The following is a 24,206-nucleotide window of genomic DNA, read 5'->3' as shown; positions in this document are numbered from 1 at the left end:
ATAATTTCCATGGAACCCTTATCACTGCTAGCAATGTTCTAATATATTATTTATTAAAAAATCTAACAGGCTCATATCCTACTTTAAGTATAAACCCACGTACATATTAATATGTATGCGTATAATTCCAAATTACTATCAAAGTATCGGAAAATATCAAAGCTACGTTTTAGCATCAACTACTGATTAAACTGATAAACGTAATCTGTTAATTTGAGCTCTATCGTTTCATATTTACGATATTTGATTGGGTAATTTCCTTTTATCCGACTGGGGAAAGGATTATATTTTTCATGTAGGTGTATGTGTAATTTCTTTTATTTAATATAATACTAACATGGTTTTAAGCAACTTTACTAAAAATATAATAATATGTATAATCTAAATTAAAATATATAATGTTAGAGTGCGCAAATGTTGATGTATCGACTGACCGGTTGGCTTGGTTGGTAGCGTACCCTGCCTTCCAAGCCAGAGGTCGTGGGTTCGATTCCCACCCGGGGCAAATATTTGTGTGATGAACATAGATGATTGCTCTGTGTCTGGGTGTTTATTATCTATATAAGTATTTATTTAAAATTATATATGTATGTTTATCAGCCATCTGGTTTCCATAACACAAGCGAAAGCTTAGTATGGGATCAGATCGTGCCGTGTGTGAAAATTGTCCTGAAATATTTATTTATTTATATTTATTTATGAGCGCTAATTACACTAGTGCACTGTTATACCCTGTGGTTATACCCATTCCATCATCCTCATAATTTAATGTTATACTATCCGATGTGTTAACTCCGATGATTATTTATAATCCATACTAATATTATAAATGCGAAAGTAACTCTGTCTGTCTGTCTGTTACTCAATCACGCCTTAACTACTGAACCAATTTGTATGAAATTTGGTATAGAGATATTTTGATACCCGAGAAAGGACATAGGCTACTTTTTACCCCGGGACATAGGATAGGTTTTATCCCGGAAATCCCACGGGAACGGGAACTATGCGGGTTTTTCTTTGACTGCGCGGGCGAAGCCGCGGGTGGAAAGCTAGTATATTATAAGGTACACAAAATGTTAAAGCAACTGTTCTAATGGAGCTTTTTAAGCAATTTCACAACTAATAAATATTTAATATTAAGTTTTATAGCGTTCAAATGCTTTATATTTAAATGAGATTGTAAAGAAAAAAATCGATCACGAGGCGGAATTCGAACTTGAACATTCTTTTTGCTGTGGTTTGGAAAAAATATGCGGGCTCTAATCCCGCCCCGTAGTAGATTTTTTTATATCTATAATATAAAAATGAATCCCAAAATGTGTTGGTAAGCGCATAACTGGAGAACGGCTGAACCGATTTCGATAATTCTTTTTTTTATTATATTCCTTGAAGTACGAGGATGGTTCTTATGTAGAGAAAACGTAAATATGTACCACGGGCGAAGCCGGGGCGGACCGCTAGTTGTTTATTAATTTTTCAGCTGCTAAAAAATTTTTAGCTTATCTTTAATATTACAAATAATGTATGAAAATTGCTGCTATCAGTTATTTAATCAAGAAGAAAATGACCTCTAAAGTAACTAATAAACCTTGAATGAGGTACTTTTTCAGAAATACTAATCTTTAGGTCAATAACACTTATCACATAAACAATAAATATAATAGATGAGATAAAGATAGATAGTATGTATGAGAATAACAATAAAATAAAAATATACGAGTACCTACCTACTCTACGAAAACCTCTTTCGTTATTGACTAGCTTTCCACCCACGGCTTCGCCCGCCTAAAAAGAAAATTTCCATTGGAATATAATATAATAATAATAATTCATTTATTTATTGTAACATCGTTGGTCCACTTGTTAGTAACAATATTCTTATCCTAGGTTAGTAACAGTACATAAATTCATTGTTTCACCGCTGTAAAAAGTAGCATATAATATATTTATGTCACTCTCTAGTCTCCTAACAAAAATCCTGAAAGGTGACTGAGTGACATAGTGATCCATCAAAGCACAGCCCAAACCACTGGACAGATCGGGCTGAAATTTGGCATGCAGGTAGATGTTAGGACGTAGGCATCCACTAAGAAAGGATCAATTCTACCTTCAAGGGGACAAAATAGGGGATGAAAATTTGTACCACGAAAATTTATCTTTTCCAAGCAGGCGAAGCTGCGCGCAACAGCTAGTCATACCATAAAATCTCTCCATTTCGACGTGAAAGACAAACACACTTTACATTTTCACATCTTCATTATCTATCTATTATTAGCGTAACAATGATGTATGTCTGGCCTCAAGTACGCCCAGAATTAATGTTCTCGTCGACGAACGTGATTCAATAGCTGTTACAGTATTTAATGTTATATGTAAAAGTATTACAAATCTTTTCACACTTGATAATATATTATTTTTATTTTTGGATCCAATTGGGTGTAAGTAAATTTTCTATTTTCAATTTTGTTGCGCATAGTACTTTATTTATGATCTTTTCAGCTACATACGCTACTTTTTGGTTACTTTTTCTAGGTGATATATTATTTTTATGTGTATGAAATACACCCTACAAAACACACGAGGTATATAATATTGCACGCCTCATAAGCGAAGCGTTGAGGTGGGTACTACTGTCACTTCGCGCAAAACATCTGATTTTTCAAACTTAAAATGTCTTTATGTATCATACATTGCACTTGTAAGATAATACATACACACACATATTAAGAAAAAACACTATTTTTAACGTTCATGATATTTTTGATGTCATTTTTGTTATTTAAACTAGTTAAAAAACAGTTTAAAAAAGTTCTGTCTTGGACGTCCGTGTGTCTGTATGTGCGGATCCTTTTTCTTGTTAACACGATAGCGACCGAAATACTTTACTAATCGAGTCTTTTTTTTTCTCTTACGCTTGAGTATGCTCAGGAATAGAACCCTTTCATTTTTCAGGGTCTGATTCGATGTGGTTTAATTGTTATTAAATAAACAAAAATAATAATTAATAAATATTTATTAAAAAAAAATTATGAGGCGTGCACTTTTGGATTTTCCAAATTATTTTTTCATTCTATGATACAATATTATATTAGAATGTGTTTGATAGTAGATATATTTTTACTCGTTTTTTTAATTGTTTACATTCCGAAAGTCGACTGTATTTCATGAAATGACCTAGAAAGAGATCAACTGGTATTGAAAGTTGTTTCGCATTCTAATAGATAGCTTTACTTCTCAAAAAGTCATCAACTTTTTGAACCGAAGAATTTTCTACTGAAAAACCTTAATAAAAATTCCATCTGGATAAGGTATTGTAGCGGAAACCAATTAACTTTTATTCTGACGCGAAGAAAAATAAAATTATTTGTTATAAGCGTACGCTTCTTGTATTTCATAAGGTTACTTCACAGAAGATATAATACTTGACTTTTTTTCATTCAAAGAATTTCAAAGGGCCCAAATTATAAGTTACATCATATTATTTAATATTCAATTTCCGCCCACGGCTTCGTCTGCGTTTTCAAAGAAAAACCGGCATAGTTCCCGTAACCTTAGGGTCTTCAGCTATCTACATACCAAGTCTCACTGTTATCGGCATTGCTTGAAAGAGTAACATACATCCATCCATACTCACAAACTTTCGCATTTATAATATTAGTAGGATTTGCGGATGTACTTATGTGTTAAATTATATATAAAAAAAATTATTGCTTTGTAATAACTCTTTTTTTTAAATCTAGCTATAAATATATTTCATAGTATTTCAGTTTCAATTTCAATTCAATTTCAATGATAAATCAGAAACAGGAAAACACATTTTCAAGATAATTTGCCTTTGAAACTCAACTGACGAAATAAATGTTCATAACTATAATGGATAAAGTTTGAATCGTACTTAAATATCTCTTATTATTAGAATTTCAAAATAACTACGAATAATAACTGAAGTCTGAAACAAATTATAATCAGAAAATATTATACTTGTAATGGTGGTTTTACATTAGTGCCATGAAATCACGCCGCGAATTCACGGCATAAGTCATGTCTTCCACATTCATAAGATGCTTGCAATCATTCGAGAAACCCGCCGTGAAATAAACGTATAAACTACTGCCAAAATTATCTCGTTATTATAGGTTACTATGGAGCCACCAATAATACTATAACAAACAAAATATAATACTAATGGCGGCTCCAAACTTCGTCAACAAGCGTGAATGTGACTGTTGACGGTTTTCGTGTAGTTCACGCGCATTCGCGCCTGTTCCTGACCAGAGTCGGTATTGTGTCACAAAGGATTCGTGCTCCCTTCGCGTGGCATTCATGCGTATACATGTTGGTATACATCAGGGGCACGACTTATACCGTGAATTCGTGGCCTAAATTCGAGTGCGAATTCACGACAGTATATAATGTGGCACCGCCATTATAAATTCCAAAGATATCTTTGTCTATGAACAGTTCTCTTTGAATAAATTTCAAAGAGAACTATTATATATAATTATTATGAAATCATGGCAGCAAATTACGAGCGATTTAGTACCTACAATAGAAGAAAATGTTTATTATACTTATTTCAATGTAAATACACTTCCTATTCCTTGTAAAAGGAAAACATCTTGAAAATTGACAGATACAACAAGCAAAAAAGTAGACATGTGACATCTGTCAAACCGCACCTGCCATCTGACGATGACGTCCGACCGTCGTCCTGACGGATTACAGTGTGCTAATACGCACTCGTCTCACATGTATTTCAAAGCATGTCATTCAGACTTCAGTTATTGTATTCGTGTTTCAATGCGAAATCGTCAATGTAGATACTCCTACTACAGTTACACATATTCTTTATTCCAGATCAATTCCAGATTGATAATATGTCAGCGAGGTTCATAATGTGACAGTGACAGATGTCAGTTTCATATTATTTACCTATTTATTTATGACACTATACAGGTGTTGTTGTGTAGTTGTTATCCGAATATGAGAAAAATAAGAAGTAGGTGTAAATGTCGATAAAAGAAAAATTAATATTATATTTTTAAATAAACACGTTTAAACTCATGAAATTATTGTATTGTCACCGATCCTTGATAAGTGTACAAACTTTGAATTAAATCTGTCCGTTTAAAGTGGGTAAAAATAGATTGTGAAGCTTTCTATTGGGAAATAAAATTTTCAAATCGGTTCAGTTGTATTATGTGTCATATTACAAACATACAAACAAAAACACAAATTTACCTACTATTAGTTTATATAAAATAGTTTAAGAATTACAATCACAAAAAAAGAACGCAGTATCTGTATTCATTCACAAAGAATGTGCCATAGCCGAGTACCAATGAAGCGGTAAACTTTGTTTGTTTGTACGCGCTAAATCTCTGTAACTACAGTGCTAATTATAAACACTTTACAGTTTATTTGATGTAGTATTGTATGTATTAATAAAACGATTGTAAAAGTTATTCACGTTGTTTTCACAATCTGTAATTGTTTGTTATATTTAGTACTTAATGATGTATTGTATTTTAATTTAAATCGATAAAATATAAAAACTCACCGGTTCCTGAGAAGGTTTTGACAGACAGACAGACGGACAACAAAGTGATCTTATAAGGGTTCCGTTTTTCTTTCCTTTTGAGGTTCGGAAACCTAAAAAGAATTAACAAATGTTTGAGTTTGAATATGCCAATACTTTACTACACAAAATTTCTTCCAAATGAATAAACTATAACACATGCACCAGGGTTATTGATACACGAAATAAATAGATCAAAAAATATTTATTTATCCAAGCGAAGTGTAGGAACACCGGAATTTCCTTCACTTTTAAGTTTTTTCTATACTTTCATAAATTCAACTAATCGTGTTCGGTTGCTTGTAAGGAATGGCGTGGGCTCTAACAGCTGTAATGTAAACGAAGGATTGAAAACAAGATATTTGTGAATGTAGCAAAATATATTGGTTTTAAATATAAAAAGAAATTAAGAAGGCTTATTTACTAACTAGCGGTCCGCCCCGGCTTCGCCCGTGGTACATATTTCGCAATAAAAGGTAGCTCATGTTTTTTCTCAGGGTCTAAAGATTGTCTGTGCCAAATTTCAACAAAATCGGTTGAGAGGTTTAAGCGGGAAAGCGTAACAGACAGACAGACAGAGTTACTTTGGCATTTATAATATTAGTAGGGATTTCCAAAATAATCCCATATCTATGTAGGTACTATACAGTATAACATAACAAAGTCAAGTTTTAAACTTATTAAGTAAAAAACTTATTTTTCAACTTATGATGCTGGTTATCCTAGCTGATTGTGTTTCTAAAACAAAAAAAAATGTCTGCATACTTTTAATCTTGTAATTCAATTAAAAAGCAACACGAGTCTGTTCGAACTGAAAATAGTTAGTACATAAAATATCGGTAACAATCACTCACGTACTACGTAGGCATATTTTCTATATTTTTCACAATATTGATTGTTATGAAAAATATTAAATAATTTATTTCACGAGTTTTGTTATATACAATCTCGGTAAATTTTTAATTAAAGTATAACATAGAATAAAGAAGAAAGGGAAATTAAATATTGAGTTCCCGATAACAAGGAAAACCAACAATGAAATCATCAAAAATGTGAAAAGCAAATGTATATAAAAGGTAACAATGGAAAATTAAAATTCGTTTTCTATCGTTAATTTAATTTTTATGATGGTAAATGAATTATAATATGAATTTATTTTGGTAAAAAAATTCCATTAATTAAACAGAGGTTAACAAACGTCTACCAAAAATCCCCACTATAGCACAGATTAATAAATGATACTATTTATATATAATAATATATATATATAATACTTTGAAATAATTATCGACTACCACAGAATCCTACTCCTAATCCTATCCTATCCTTACTAATATTATAAACGCGAAAGTTTCAGATAATGGATGTATGTGGGGCATTTCACGTAAAGCGGACACAGTTTTCAGGGTCAGGTTTCAGATTAGGTTATATTTTAGTATGTTACACCTGTATATATATACTCGGTATGAATACGAAATATTTTTGCATTTCGAAGCTTGGTTTTCCAAATACAGGTCTTTGAAGATGTCAGTAAGCGTGGAGCATGCACGACTTCGAATGTAATTATCAGTTCAAGAAAAGTATTTTTTAAATAAATTGATGACTGAATAATGGAATATAGATGTAACATACTAAAATATAACCGAAATCTGAAACCTGACCCTGAAAACTGTGTCCGCTTCGCGTGAAATGCCCCAGGTATTATACTAGTACTACAACAAAAACTACGCGAATATGAAAAACATCAAAGTAAATGAACAATATAACACAAATCCGTATGTCATAAAATTCCCATTCGGGAATTAATTTATACTATGACGCGCAATTTGTAAACAGTCGTAAAGTATGGATTTGGTGTTAATACGATCACGCCCACATAACATCGTTATGAGGAGATTAGAGATGGTATTAAAGAGCATAATATACAGCCCTTTTAATGTTAACTAATAACAAATATATTTATTTTCAAGAATGTATGTGACTTTTATAGAGCAAGTATGAAATAATAGCACATGGTATTTACTTGTGTTTGATTATTATACATTTATAAATTAAAGACTACGCTGCATAAATGTGCGAAACGTCGGGTTAATAAATAATTATATTATAATGAATAAATCCCGTTTAAAATCCGTCTTTAATTAATTCTAAATGCACGTGAATCTACTCATGTGTGATTGACAGAGACGAGTCTTGCAAAATTCTTACCTATTTTGGTAGGGTTAGAAATAAAATAAAATTTATTTCTATACATACCTGTAATTGTAATCCTTTTGATGATTGAATTATCTTATTTTATATTTATTTTTTATAGTATTATTCATACACACAGTGTAAAAAATAACCAGTAGGTATACCTAAATTATAAAATACCACATTTTTCCATAAAAATAAATAATTTGGAAAATCCAAAAGTGCACGCCTCATAATTTTTTTTTAATAAATATTTATTAATTATTATTTTTGTTTAAATAATAACAATTAAACCACATCGAATCAGACCCTGAAAAATGAAAGGGTTCTATTCCTGAGCATACTCAAGCGTAAGAGAAAAAAAAAGACTCGATTAGTAAAGTATTTCGGTCGCTATCGTGTTAACAAGAAAAAGGATCCGCACATACAGACACACGGACGTCCAAGACAGAACTTTTTTAAACTGTTTTTTAACTAGTTTAAATAACAAAAATGACATCAAAAATATCATGAACGTTAAAAATAGTGTTTTTTCTTAATATATGTGTGTATGTATTATCTTACAAGTGCAATGTATGATACATAAAGACATTTTAAGTTTGAAAAATCAGATGTTTTGCGCGAAGTGACAGTAGTACCCACCTCAACGCTTCGCTTATGAGGCGTGCAATACAACTACTAGTAGATATCTAAGCTATCCTACGTTTTATTACAAAGGGAGTAATAAAATAAAAATAGATTTGCTACAAGTGAGAAAGTATAGGAATCAGAAACACCAACTATTGAAAAATACCACTTATGCATGCACAATTTATTTTCAAATGCTAATGCTAATGCTAATGATATTTAATCCGCATTTTTTGCATAGTAAAAGTATTCGTTATAGTATTTTTTAAAAAAAAATAACATTTTCATTACTTTAAAATATTGTACAAAATCCGAAATATTTTTGTTCAAAACAAGATCTACCTACAACATGATAAATTCGAATCTTAATTGAAATCTAGGAAAAATAATAAAAAAAGAGTCAGTAGCTTCTCATAAGAAGAGACGAAAATAATACAAATATTTCCGTGTCAAATTTTCTTCTTTCTAATTCCCCTCTTCCTCCAGAGCGAGTAGCCTCGCTAACTAAGCAATTGCTGTGTGAAACAACTCGGCCCAGAAAAGAGCATCATTTTCCTCGGCAGACCGATATAATGTCACTTAAGTAAGGGCCTGTTCAGTGCGACGCGGATGACCTACGCGGACGTCCGCGACGGACGGTAAAATGTATGAAACCTTACAGCGCGTTCAGAGCGACGCGGAGCTGTCCGCGTCGCGGAGAGCTATCCGCGCGCGGTCGAAATCGCTCCGCGCCGCTCCTCCGCGCCGCGGATGTCCGCGGGCGGACGGTGCCTGGTTCTAATGTATTTGTTCAGTGCTCGGCGGACAACAGTCGCGCGGAGCGGATGTAAATTACTGTCGTTGTCATGGCGGCTGCGTCAAATGTGCAAACCGAGAGGGTTACAGTCGATCCCGATCCGCATCGCACTGAACGACAAAATCATCCGCGACGGACGCAAAACCTAGTCCGCGTGCGGACGGTCCGCGTCGCACTGAATCGGGCCTAAGAACGAGCGAAACCGCACGAACGTCGAACGATCGCTTCGCTTAATTTTGATTGGTCATTCGACCATCCGTCAGCGAATTGAAAGCTTACAATTGGGGAATTTTAAGGGAAACGATTGGTCGTGCCTTTTTCATATGTGACATTCTTACAGTGTACGTAACAAGCGAGCTGTCAATCGAACACATCTGTCATGTACTTCATACTTGTAAAAGTGGAACCGATTTGCGCGGTTGTATGAGGCTTTGTCTCTGTATTATTTCTTTACTCATATCACATATTATGATTCTAACCGTGATGCTCTGTACTATATAACTTCAAAACGTTTTATCCGTATTTAGGAAATAAGATGAGCTCGTAGATCAAATATCAACAAAACAAAAACCAACTTCCGCTTGGCTTAAAATTTAAACTCTTAATTTAGTTATAGAAACCAATATAGTCCAGCAAAACAAACTGAATATAACTTGGCTAACTTAATTCTTCGGTCAGCAATTCATATGTGTATATTTCGATTGAGTGAACTCAATTTAGTTTACTTTAGCTGACCTAGAAGCTATTTCAAACAGCATGCAAAGGCTTAATAATTAAAGTTTATTCTCTTGAAACTTAAATAATAATAAATAAATAAATATTTCAGGACAATTTTCACACACGGCACGACCTGATCCCATACTAAGCTTTCGCTTGTGTTATGGAAACCAGATGGCTGATAAACATACATATATATATAAATAAATATATATATAATTATATATATATAATTTTAAATAAATACTTATATAGATAATTAACACCCAGACACAGAGCAAACATCTATGTTCATCACACAAATATTTGACCCGGGTGGGAATCGAACCCACGACCTCTTGAACAATGAATCTTTTAAAGGATTTGCTTTATCAAATAAATAAACAAAGGTAGAGCCAATTTCACCGATAACTTTAAACGCGATCAAAGATAAACCGAGTTTAAAAGTTTAAACGCTATCAACGATTGCATTAGCATATCATTAACCCTAACTAAACCGAGTTTGAAACAAAACGAGCTGAGACTCCGAACCTATTATTTTCTGCGTTTAACAAATTTGAAAGAGGTTTCTTCTCTGTCATCGGTTTTTTGCACGATTTTATTTTAACGAAGTTTAGCACTGACGCTTATATATTTATTTATTTATTTATTTACAAGACTTTATTGTACAACAAAAGGTTTAACTTATTTAGAACAAATATCTGCATGTTTTGAGTTCACTACAATTAACATTCTCAACAAATATTACGTTCTATTTTTCACAATCCATAAATACACCACAACCTCAAAAATAACGCGAAAGAAAACATATTTCATTCACATTAAATCACTCTTCTTTGACATAAATATTGGTTATTTGTTCAACATGAATTTGGACAGCTTTATGTACGAAAACATAGATTACAACAAGTCCAACGAATTGTTTTGTAATGGGATAGCTGAACGCAAACATGCGGGGGCTGTTTGAATGAAAAATGAATGATGGTTTCCATTTATTAATTACTAGTTAATCGCCCCGGCTTTGCTATGTGTATTTTTTGAAGTGAACATCTTTAGGCGCGTTGAGAGTAAAAGTCGCGAGTAAAATTTCAAGGTCGCGTCTTGGCAATACTGTCACGTCATGGAGGAAGGCGACGATTTTAGTATCTTTGAATCTTGACAAAGAAGTTTCACTTCTGACACGTGTGCAAGGCACACACACTCTTTATTTATTTAATTTTTCTTAGCTATTTAGATTTTCAAAAATCTGTTTAATGTAGTTCCGTTTCTTCTAAATTTGAAGGAAATTCGTTTCAGTAAAATTAGCTATTAAATTTAGAACATTTTTTCTCTAGGGCTCAAAAAATTTCCACCCTGTATATTGCACAGGTGAAAGAATTTTCGAGATTGGTTAATTTGTAATAAGTGGTAATGTCAAACATAAAAATACCAAATCATTAAATACTTTTTTCTTTATACAGTACCTAATGTAGGCTTTTCCATTATAGAGCAAGAGCCCGCTTCAGCCAGGCGCACAATCCATACTATAATATTATAAATGCGAAAGTAACTCTGTCTGTCTGTCTGTTACTCAATCACGCCTAAACTACTGAACCAATTTGCATGAAATTTGGTATGGAGATATTTTGATACCCGAGAAAGGACATAGGCTACCTTTTATTGCGAAATATGTACCACGGGCGAAGCCGGGGCGGATCACTAGTATTTCATAAAACCAGAAAGTTTGTCTGCGCACGTCACCAACACAGGTAAGAACGATGAGCGACTATGTAGTTTGGGTAGTGGTTACTTTGACAGGTAACAGGTAACAAAGGTATAAAAAAAAGCACCTCAAATACATTAAAGCATAAAGCTCGGTTTTTTGATATTTTCTTTATCTATTATACCTATTATAATAGGTAGAGATTACTAAATAGTTTCCACGGTTCCACCTATAATTATATAATGACTATTCTCTATCTAATTTTATTTAGGTATATTCGAGTTCGAGATCTATTTTTACTAGCTGCTCCGCGCGGTTTCACCCCCGTGGCTCCACTCCTGTTGGTCGTAGCGTGATGGTATATAGCCTATAGCCTTTCTCGATAAATGAGCTATCTAACACCGAAAAAATTTTTCAAATCGGACCAGTAGTTCCCGAGATTAGCGCGTTCAAACAAACAAACAAACAAACAAACAAACAAACAAACTCTTCAGCTTTATAATATTAGTATAGATTCCTGGTCAACCCAGGCAAAGTCTGGACAACGACCTAATAAAAGTGAAAATGCAGTATAAGGATTTCTGTTTGTGAACACAGCCCATGAAATATACGAAATAAAATATAACCAATGTAACTCAGGAAAATGTAGCAGTATCTGCTTATGCAAGAATTATTAAAATCGGTCTAGTAGTTCTTGTATGAAAACACAATCACACATTACAAACATACACACAATAACAATGTTTCCTCCTTATTATATAAGTTTATTTACGCTGTATAGATCAGTTTATTTATTAAAATAAACTGATAAAACTAAATCAAATATCAGACTATACTTTCATTAATTTGACGATGATTCTGTATTTTCACGCCCATCATTTTAATGGGTCCATAAAACTACGTAATGTAATCTTTTACGACGTTATAAGGACTTAAGGTCAATGTAATAAAATATTACTGACTGTATAATGTAGGTTAGTAGCTAGTGGAAAGTAAATAAAGGAGCCACGAATAAATAATTACTTTTAGTATAAATATTAAATAACGAAAAGGTTCTGTTGTTTTAGTTATATTTAAATTGCAAGAATTAGCATGTTATGTTTCTTTTCGCCAATCGTTCAAACAGTTTAACAGGAATTTCACTGGAAGATAACTCAGTGCCTAACAACTTAATTAGAGGATAGCAATAAAAAAGATTAAAATACCTTGTGCTACTTATTCTTTTGAAAATAAAATTAGTTACAGAGAGAAATTAGTTAAAATTAGTTTTGTTCTGTAAAAAATATTGTAACGATAAATAAATTGCAGACGTCAGCTAGTTTAAAAGTTCTCCCACGAGACTTCAATATTATTCCAAGGATACTATTTTTACGAAATTCTGCAAGATTTTTTGATTTTTCCTGAAAAACTTGACGACTTTATTTGTTTGCAGGGAACCTTGAGGGAAATGTCAGATAATTTTGAAGCTCGTGTGGTATTCGGGGGATTATTTTTCCGTCCCAAATGTCGGCCAATAATTTCACAATTGAATTCAACCTGTCAGTTTGACGTCAACGACCACAGAAAATTATCAAAAAATTATCAGTATAATACCATGTAGGTTGTACCACGTGACGTCGAATGGTGCAATTCTATTGGTCGATATTTGGGTCGGAAAAATAATCACTTATAATACCACAAGAGCTTCAAAATTACCGGGTATTTTCCGATAGGTTCGTTGCAAACAAATGAAGGAGTCAAGTTTTTAGTCAAGGTTAAAAAATCACGAGCGCGAAGCGCGAGTGATTTTTCCTGAAAAACTTGACGACTTTATTTGTTTGCAGGGAACCTTGAGGGAAATGCCAGATAATTTTGAAGCTCGTGTGGTATTCGGGAGATTATTTTTCCGTCCCAAATGTCGGCCAATAATTTCACAATTGAATTGAACCTGTCAGTTTGACGTCAACGACCAGAGAAAATTTTCAAAAAATTATCAGTATAATACCATGTAGGTTGTACCACGTGACGTCGAATGGTGCAATTCTATTGGTCGATATTTGGGTCGGAAAAATAATCTGTTTTATTTTCAACCAAGAACCATGGTGGCTTCTCATCAAAATAAAACGCGATTCCAGCCCAGTGGGAGGTAATACTTATTATTGGTATTTATTGCTTTCCTTTTAATAGAAAAGTCTCCTGTTAATTCTTAGATATAAAATAAATAAATTCACAGAAATTCGATTGAGAAATAGTTAAGATAGGGACAAAAGGTAGATAAAGAATTATCGAGAAACTAATGGACTGTTTAATTCATTTATTAAACTTTTAAAAATTATTGTTTCCATGCGAGTTATATTAATCATGTTGGTATGAGTAATTTTATCCCTAGTAATTCTTCAACTACCCACAACAAAATTAAAATTCACTAATTTACGCAGTAACTAATTTGTAATCTGTGTTATTACTTAAGTTAAATTTAATTTGAAAAGCATAAACCAATGTCTTTATTAATTTTAAATTAAACCATAAAATATTAATTTTATTATCACAAAAAAATGCAATTGCTGAACTTAAATAATGCACAAGAATAGAAATAAGTGTCTAGTGAATCGTAAATAATCCATCCTAATAAAAAAAATAGTGCAGTTTCATTGAAAAGTAACAAGCTATATTATTCTACCAAATTACCACCTAATAAATATACTCTAACAAACTCTTCACTTGCCAATTTATGTTACAGTTCTCGTGAAAAATTAGCACTCCCTTGAATGATTGCCTCCGTCCATTTTAACTGTAGCACATTTTTCGTTTCAGCCACTCACAAACACTTCAATTTAAGCTAAAAAGTGATTATAAAACCAAATCCTTTTATTTCCGTACACATGTGTAAAGGATTGTGTTTTTTAATTAAAATACGACTTTGTTGACGGATTTAAAATGCGATTTATTATATAGTAGATAACCGCGCGGCGTTGCGTCGCTCGATCGCTTTGTAGATAACTAGAACTATCTATCTATAAAAAAATCTTATCAAATTTCGTTGCGTAGTTTTAGAGATCTAAGCTAACATAGAGACGGAAAGACTGCGACACTGACTTTGTTTTATACTATGTAGTCGAGTCTGGTATCGCCGAAATAACTGCTATTTATTTATTAGAATAAATTATTGGGTTAATTTAGGAAAAATAAACAGCTATTTAAATTTTATTTTTTAAATTCATTCATCAGGACACGGAATTATTAAATAAAATAAATGAAAATGTACGCTTCTTGTCAAAATGTTTCCTGTGCCCCTGTTATCTAGAGAGGCACTCAGGTTTACAATGTTCACACATTAAAATATCGCAAAAGCAGAATAAATTAAACAAAGTAGGCCATTTTTTACGGACGTTCTAAAATGAGGAAGGTTCTAAATTCATAGCTAGGGTATTCGACTGTGACATTAAAATACAATTCAAAAAGCTGTTTCTACCCATGAAAGTAATAAATACTAAGATTCTGTACGAATAATAAGAAAAAATAAACATTACAATCAATTACCCACGCTTTATCTATAACCTAAATGTATTAAAAACTAGCTTTCCGCCCGCGGCTTCGCCCACTTTGTCTAAAACATAATAAATTATATACTAAAACCTTCCTCTTGAATCACACTATCTATTAAAAAAAACCGCATCAAAATCCGTTGCGTAGTTTTAAAGATTTAAGCATACATAGGGACATAGAGACAGGGATAGAGAAAGCGGCTTTGTTTTATACTATGTAGTGATATTATTTAATATCCCTAACTTTATAAGACTAGATAACACCAAACTTCATTTATTTTTCACTTTACATTCGTCCTTAAGGCTGCAGTCTAGCAAAATTGCGTTTTCAACAAGTTATTTGACAATTTTTTCCCGGCTAATGAAATGATAAACTGAATTTTTTTTTCTTGTTTATCAATTAGTGTTATATACGCAATGCGCGTGAATTTTTTCACATTTATAAAGTTACTTTATGTTACCTTAATCAGGCCTTCAAGATAAGTCTCTTTCCCCCAAAATCATTTCGAGCTAAGTTTGTGCACTCACTACGTTGCAACCGATTACAATTTACACAATCTGATCAGCGCATTATTATCCTTATATAGTCGTTATTAAAAACTGCTGAATACAATTGCCGAAAAACTTATGATTTTCTTAATTAGAGCGTTATAAATTCATTAAATTTCCCATTTTTTGCCTTACAAAATCGATTGATAAATACTGCTAAAAGTTATTTTTTCCATTAATTTATTCGAGTTGGTTGAAGACCAATGAGTATTAATCCTTTAAAAAAATTTTTTTTTTAATTTTGATAATTCTTTAAATATTAAAAAAATATTTAAAATAATAAGGAAAAATCCTAGCGAATTTCTTTAGTCGCGCTCCTTGGGCCGGAGCGTTCTGACGTGTGCTCTACGCTCGATTTTCCTTCATACCGAAGTGAAAGTTGCTCTACTTCATTAAATTTAATATTTTTGTTAATTGATTATTTTTATCTTAGTTTTGTGCAAATATTCGTATTTTTAAACATTTGATTTCGATATGGAAAATAAACGAAAAAAATACGTGTGTAACCACTAGAAAAAAAAATTATCTTCGAACATAAAGTTAATGAAACCAAATAGATTGCAAAGGTGATTGGCAACAATTTCTTTATTTTACGGGGTGTCAGTAAAGGGATGTATATTTCTTTAAAACTAAAGTAAGCTCATAAATTTTCTTATAATATAATTTTTTTGAAGTTCCAAAAATGTTTATTTTTCGTTTGAGAAATACGAAATATAATATAAACTTGTATTGAGAACTTGAACTTCCCATGTTCATCCGGGGAAATCCCCATACGGGGAAAATGATTTGTTTACTCCAAAATTGATCCGAGGTGTTTTAATTTTTTCTTCTAGTCATTTTCAACGTAGCGGCATGTTGTTTGATTATTAATTTTGTAACTTAAATACAGGATGTTGGTTTTATATTCTGATCTTACAGACGCGCTGACAAATTTAGTCCACCATTTCTAGTTTAGTCTACCAACTCTACCAACTCAAAATTCAGTGGGGTTGAGAACTAAACAAACAGAAGTAACAGAGACGCGAAGAATAAAAAAAGAGGAGATTGAGACATCACCAATCTGCAAAAAACAAAACTGATGATTCCCAATTGCTGATTAAAAATGAAAAACAAATAATCGACAACAGTGGTGAAAATTTGCTGATCACAATGAAACATCCTTCAGTGGTAGCAGATTTACTCATTTAAAATGTATCGGTGAACAGCGTAAAGGAGAGGAGGACAGGAAAATATTATGAATGTGGATGGTGGATTGTATACAGGGTGTAATCGATAAGTATGTGCAGGCGATTATGACGTTATTATTGCAGGTATCAAAAAACTTAAAACTGATATCGAAATTACTTTACCTAATGAGCAAAATGACAATAATAACTTTTTAAAAGTATAACGAGAAATATCTAAAAAATTTACTTTATACACTCCCATATCAAAAAGGGAAAATGGGACTAGTAGAAGTTAAATGTCTAATTCCGGCAAAAGACATGAATGCGGAAGATGCGGTTAAAAAAAATTTAATATTTGAAATACAATGCAAAAAATAGCACTTTTGTCATAGATAAGAATCATGACTATTTTTTCCAAATTCAGGGACAACTAAACGTTGCAGAAGCAGAAGTCTGCTTATTTGCTGTTTGGACTGGAGTGAATCATTCGTTAAAAATAGAATATATAAAAAAGTATGTAACGTTTAGGCAAAATAAAATGATGGACCATTATTGGATTTTACATAAATTGCCTACTGTCAGAATTGATTGATTCGAGACTTCAGCATTCGATGCCCATCAAGGACCCATCCTATATCATTCAAGCGATTGAAAAAAAAGAGATAAATCCAGTGCAACCGATAAAGCATCAGAATGCTAGCAAAAGATTTATTAGGTTTATCAATATAAATCTATATATTATACATAATATAATAAATCTGTAGAAGAAGCGAAGACTGACATCCGCGCGGACGGAGTCGCGGGCGGAAGCTAGTCAGAAATAAATATCTTTTGTTTTCATTTGCGTATTTTTCTATTTTATAATTTTTTAACACAAACATTACATTTTTTTTATTAAATACAAAATTTGTTTATCCGTTTTATTAGTTAAACTGAACAACCTTCACTAAGAAACTTAGGTCGAAAAAAATGTATAGAGTTATGCATTTTGTATGGAAAGCTTATTTTTTTTATATTTCGTCCAAATTTCTTTGTAAAAGTTGATCAGTTATATAAACATGAAGTTGAAGATATCAATAGAAAGTATTCGCAAATTTTGCGTACTGATAAAAAAAAATCACCCGGTGTAATTTTCACGAAAATTGTTTCAAATTGTCATTTTTGGTACTTATTACGAATATTAAATTATACGAATGATTTAATTTTTAAAAATTAAGTGGAGCAACTTTCCCTTAGTACATTTGTATTATTTACATATAGGATGACAGGATGCATTTGTTTGCACTACTAGACCAAGCCCTTAATACAATCCTCTTAAGACTGACCAATGACTTATAGACCTTTAAACCACATAAGACAGACCAGACTCAAATCATTCAAAGACTTAGGACCAGCTTTCAACCAAGAAACCAAAGTATTATTACTGTTATTCATTTTAAACCCTACGACCCAGTTTTACCACAAAACCCAGATTTATTTCTCTTAATGCTCAAGGATTCTCTATCATTTGCTAAGCTCTGTATTGTAAACATTTATTTAGGTTAGTGTACAATGTACAAGTCATTCGTTAAGACTCATATAGAATACTAGCTTTCCGCCTGCGGCTTCGCCCGCGTTTTCAAAAAAAAACCCGCATAGTTCCCGTTCCCGTGGGATTTCCGGGATTTGGGATTTTCCGATTTAAAACCTAGCCTATGTCACTCAGAAATGATGTAGCTTTCCAACAGTGAAAGAATTTTTCAAATCTGCCAAGTAGTTTCGGAGCCTATTCAATTCATACAAACAAACAAACAAACAAAAAATCAAACCTTTCCTCTTTATAATATTTGTATAGACTAGCTGTGCCCCGCGAATTTACCCGCATTACTCCGCTCCTATCGTGATGATAAATCGATAAATTGGCTATCTAACACCGAAAGATTTGTTCAAATCGGACCAGTAGTTCCTGAGATTAGCGCGTTCAAACAAACTATAAAGCTTTATAATGTTAGTATAGATTCGTTTAGAAACAAAGTTGAATCAACAAACAATATGTTGCAGAAACGCTAGCAACATTATGTGGTAAAGTTTTAATAACGCATGTTGGAACTTTCACTCCTGAGGATTAACCGCACTGAAACATAATAATTTCAAGCAACATTGTTGGTTATTGTTTTGGCAAATGTTTCCATGAATACCAATTTGCTACTGTATATATGAACACTTTTTGAAAGGCAAGTAATCATAGGCATATTTGTTCATCTATACTAATATTAAGAAGCTGAAGAGTTTCTTTGTTTGCTTGAACGCGCTAATATCAGGAATTACTGGTCCGATTTGAAAAATTGTTTCGGTGTTAGATAGCATAGTTTATCGAGGAAGGCTATATACTATATAGGCTATATATATCATCACGTTAAGACCAACAGGAACGGAGAACTGCGGGTAAACCGTGGGGCACAGCTAGTTAATTAAAAATACGTCTCATTTGGTTATCAGGTTGGTGAATGTCGATCCTAATTCGGGTCTTAGACTATAAGAAAATTTGTAGGTAGGTATATTTTAACTAGATTACGATCAAATTTTTTTTCGAACTATTTATACATTCCTAATGTATAAATATGTAGGAGTATTACTGGCTGGTAGAAGTATTACTGGCTGATGAGAATTACATCGGAACGAGATTTGACAACTGTCGATCTAGCGGAGCGTCGCGTCGATGGTCGGCTGCAGACGTTGCTTGGTTACAAACGAAGAACGGCTAGAGCACCACGTTTGCGACGAATTGCTATTGTTCCGAGTAATCTTGTGCATTGTTGTATCGAAACTAATTAAAAGCGATTGATCAAGTGATTCCCTAATTACTAGCGCATAGATTTGTGCGATTACATAACATTTGTTTGTAACATTGATGATGCATTTGTTTCCACCAACATTATAATTTACTGAAGATATGGGTGATTCTGATGATTATGGCCATCCGCCCATAAATAAATAAAATACATTAGAACACAATATTATAAATTACATCCTAGTTTGCTTTGACAATGGAATCGTAATCAGATACCTACGTCTGAAAAATTTTCTTTAGAAATAAACATAATGTCGAAATCTTTTCTATACGTCTCGGCAAAAAATCTGCACATCTCTCGTGACGCAAATGAACGTACGTTTTTCACAAAAAAAGAATCCTTACAGATTTTTAAATTGAAAAGCCTAATACAATCGCTACAAGGTTAATTGCTTGTATTTGTTATTTGTAATGTTTTGAGCCCTATTGCAAAGAATTAGAACTGGTTTTCTTGTGGCTGATATTACCTATAGTTCCTTTTAGCCTATTAACACTTTTTATTTGACATTTTAACTGACAGATAAACTCAACAGAACAAAGCAGAAGCTGTAGAACTGTCCAGCCCCCCTAGACAAGTGGCTTTCTATTAGCGTAAAGTTCAATAGAATAGATTATGAATGTATGAAATTGACGTAATCAATAGTCGTCGTCGTCGTAATCAAACGTCAATCTCATACATTCATAATCTATTCTATTGAACTTTACGCTAATAGAAAGCCACTTGTCTAGGTTTTCTGTATATTGTATTGTTTCAATTTATTCGACGTATTTAAATAAAATGAGATCAAATTGGAATTCCTAGATTCCCGGAGTTTGTGAGATTTCGTGCCTTCCATTCAAAAACGGCTGATAAAATACTTGAATGTTCAATAAAATTAATTTGTTTTATGGTAAACAAGGAAGATATTAAAAAGGTAATACCAACTTGTTATATTATGTACTATTGGTGCCCGTCGGTTTTACTAAATAACACAATATAAAGGTTTCCATAAATAAGTTTTTATTTTTATCATAAAGTTACAATACAAAGTTTTAAGTAGCATTACTTATCTTTGAATTATCAACCAAATAGATTTTAACCGCGTTATAATAAAAGAAGAAACTCAGAAATTAACAATATTAAATTTGAATATAACAGACTTCTCAAAACTTAAGCTGTGTTATATAGTTTAAGTTACTTTATTAATATAAGAAACTTCTCAATATTTTAAACAATAATGACACCATTTCGCAATTATTATAAGTTTAAGTTAGAATATTAATAATTATTATTAATAAGATGAAGGACAATTATGTATAATGTTCACCTCAAATTCAATACATAGTATAAAACAAAGTCGCTTTTTCTGTCTCTATATCCTATCTCTATTTATGCTTAAATCTTTAAAACTACGCAACAGACTTAGATGCGGTTTTATTACTCGATAGTGATTCTCCAGGAAGGTTTTAATATACAATTTATTGGGTTTTAGACACAGCGGGCGAAACTGCGGGAGGATAGCTAGTAAAATAAATAAAATAATAAACTTATAAATTATAAGTATCTAAGTATACATCGGGACAGACAGACAAATGAAAGTGACTACGTTTTATATTGTGTACTGATGTCCAACCGTATAAAATAAATAATAATATAACAGCGTATTGTTCAACAAAAGTTAATTAAACGCCGTTTAATCGATAGCCCAGGCTAATAATGAATCAGATGATTTGATCATTTGCGTCATATATATATATATATACAACTAGCGGTCTGCCCCGGCTTCGTCCGTGGTACATAGTATTTACGTTTTCTCTACATAAGAACCATCCTCGTACTTTAAGGAATATAATAAAAAAAGAATTATCGAAATCGGTTCAGCCGTTCTCGAGTTATGCGCTTACCAACACATTTTGCGATTCATTTTTATATGTAAGAAGATATACATTAGAATCTAGAACAGTACCCTCTTTTGTACACTCGAGCAAGAATCAAATTTAGATAGAAAGGCTTAACTCGTCAGCTTAAGCTTAGCGTTGTTATCCGCAAAAATAGGCTAGTCCGTCATAATATAGTATGTGAAGGTCGAAATAAGTTACTAAGTTTGAACTTAACTTGAAGTTCAAAGTTTGTCACTTGCTAACTACTTAACGGGTAAGATTATTATTCAGCCATCGCTGTCTCACTGCTGGACAAAGGCTTCCCTCCGTTCACGTCTTTCTATTGTAAGAAATTTTAGTCCATTCCTTGCAATGAGAGTCCAGTTCGTTTTTGGGCCTGGCTGCGTCCTTTTTCCATTGTCGGGGATCCACATAGTGGTAATTTTTGCCCACAACACTTCGGAGATTCGGCAAACATGTCCAACCCAGGCCCCAGTTCCATTTGAGCTCGGCAGCTCTATGGGCTACGTCGGTCTACGTCGTTCAAAATTAAACTCTAGACGGATTTTAGGCACAACATTTGAAATAAAAATATTCATGCTTCATAACATAATTTTACCCTTTGACTTAAATTATTCATACTAATGTTTTAAAGATTGTTTGTATTTTTGAAAGTAGCGAATAAAGTATACCGTATTCAGAACTTATTTTATCAGAAGAAAGCTGCATTACTAAATCTTAGCGATAAAGGCCATGTATTATTTGTTTTTATCCCCATAAGCGGAACCGGAACAAAGGACTAGTTATTACTCTACTAATATTATAAATGCGAAAGTTTGTATGTTTGTTGCTTTTACACGCAAATACTACTGAACCGATTACAAATTTGGTATGTAGGTAGCTGAAGACCCAGAATCAGATACTTTGAATCACGGAAATCCTGCAGGAACGGAAACTATGCGGGTTTTTCCTTGAAAACGCGGGTAAAGCTGCGGGCGGAAACCTAGTAATTTTGTAACTAGCCGGCAGCCGCGGCTTCGCTCTTCATACTACCGCGAAACAATATTCTTAGTTTTAATTTCCATTCGCACCCTTAAAAATTCACCACATAACTACCTTTACTGAACTATTGGGTAATAAACACTTATAATTAAAAATATTTAAAACAGCCTTCAATCTTGTCCAATAAAGTAATTTAATTAAAATTTACACAGAATTTAATTATTTCTATATCCATTTAAAAAGATTTCTAAAATCAATATTATAGCAATCTTTTTTCTCGGTCTGTGGAAAATTAACATTTTATTCAAAAAGGTCAAAATCCAATCATTCGGTAAAAATTAATCGTTACTTAATACTTAATAAAGATAAAATCAATTCAATTAACTTACCTTGGCTTTAAATAAATCTAAAATAAACCTATTACTGAAAGTGAGATAGAGCTTCAACCGCCTACGTATGTAGATAATACTGAGAAAAGTACTGAAATTAAGTATCCCGCTGTTTAGAAATTATACGAAATCCTTATTTTACAATGTTTCTTTGGGACCCAATTATTTAAATACAGAAATATAAGTAACGACTTAATATTTAATTAATTTAGGGCCGATTTTTCAATGCTTGGATAAAACTTATCCATCCAATAAAGTATTAAACGATAATATTAAAATGTCACGTAAACTGTCAAATACGGGCAATTAGAATACGTTTTTAAAATGGTAGTTCATTGTTAGAACATTATTAGACGAATAAGTTTTATCCAAGGATTGAAAAATCAGCCCTTAATAAATTAATCACTTACCAATTTTCTTCAAAATTATAATTAATTTCCTTCAAATCAATTCTCCACCAAACTTTTAAAAACAACACACGAAAAATTCAAACGTTCCACAAACTTTTTTTATAAATAAAAATTTATTACCAGCCAGTACAACAGATCCGAAAAAATTACAGATTCAATAAAAAAAATGACAGTTTGATTTTTTTTTTCCGTAGTGGCAAGGGACAGTTCGAATTATTCCCGCGACGCGTTTTCCCGCGCAAAAGACAAGCGAACGTTATTCGGCCTACCGCTCGACTGCCGAATGGAGGTTTCGGACATCCCAATACAGATTGTGTACAGATATTATCTTGATATCAGTATCGGTAACTGTCATTATTGTCTGGTCACAATCGTGTACGAAATAGATACGTAGACATTATTGCGAAGAAATTATTAGATATTTAATAGAAATCGAATATCTTTTCTAGTACTAGAAATATTTATAAGAATGAAAGAAAATGTTTCCATCGATATTCTAGAGCCTTTTATAATAATTATTGAGAGACATAAAAGAAAACTAATAGATAAGTACTAAGTATATTATAGCATGTGGATTGTTATTACGAGTATTAAATAAAAATATTGTGTACAAATATGAAAACAACGAGCGATAAAGTAATTATTTTTACAAAGTAATTTTAGGTTTTCTTAAAATTACTTTATAGATTTATCTTTAAAGTAATTTTAAGAAACGCACCGAATCTTATTCATGAAAACATACCTACAAATTACACTGCCAGGTGACTCTCATTCCGGTGTAATCGAGAAATAATAAATTCACATAAAAAACGTAATCTACAATGAAATACGAAAGTATTAAAAGGTCCTGCATTTTACAAATC

The 24,206-nt window shown here is 32.4% G+C and overlaps 1 protein-coding gene across 1 annotated transcript in view; it reads right to left on the bottom strand.

Annotated features, from left to right (window-relative positions):
* The window catches only part of LOC149477198 (orexin/Hypocretin receptor type 1-like), an 88,123-nt gene extending 64,516 nt beyond the window's left edge, over positions 1-23,607 (bottom strand). The window contains exon 1 of the mRNA XM_089710597.1: positions 23,344-23,607. The gene's annotated coding sequence lies outside the window, so the exon portion shown is untranslated. The remainder of the gene's footprint in view (positions 1-23,343) is intronic.
* Positions 23,608-24,206: the final 599 nt, after the last annotated feature.

This window comes from Colias philodice, chromosome 25 (genome assembly GCF_061535455.1).
Source record: "Colias philodice isolate Cphi_HAF_F1 chromosome 25, ilColPhil1 Martin Lab GWU primary, whole genome shotgun sequence".
Taxonomy (NCBI): Eukaryota; Metazoa; Arthropoda; class Insecta; order Lepidoptera; family Pieridae; genus Colias; species Colias philodice.
The sequence above is the reverse complement of the archived record's forward strand: the minus strand, read 5'-3'. Positions and strand labels throughout refer to the sequence as shown.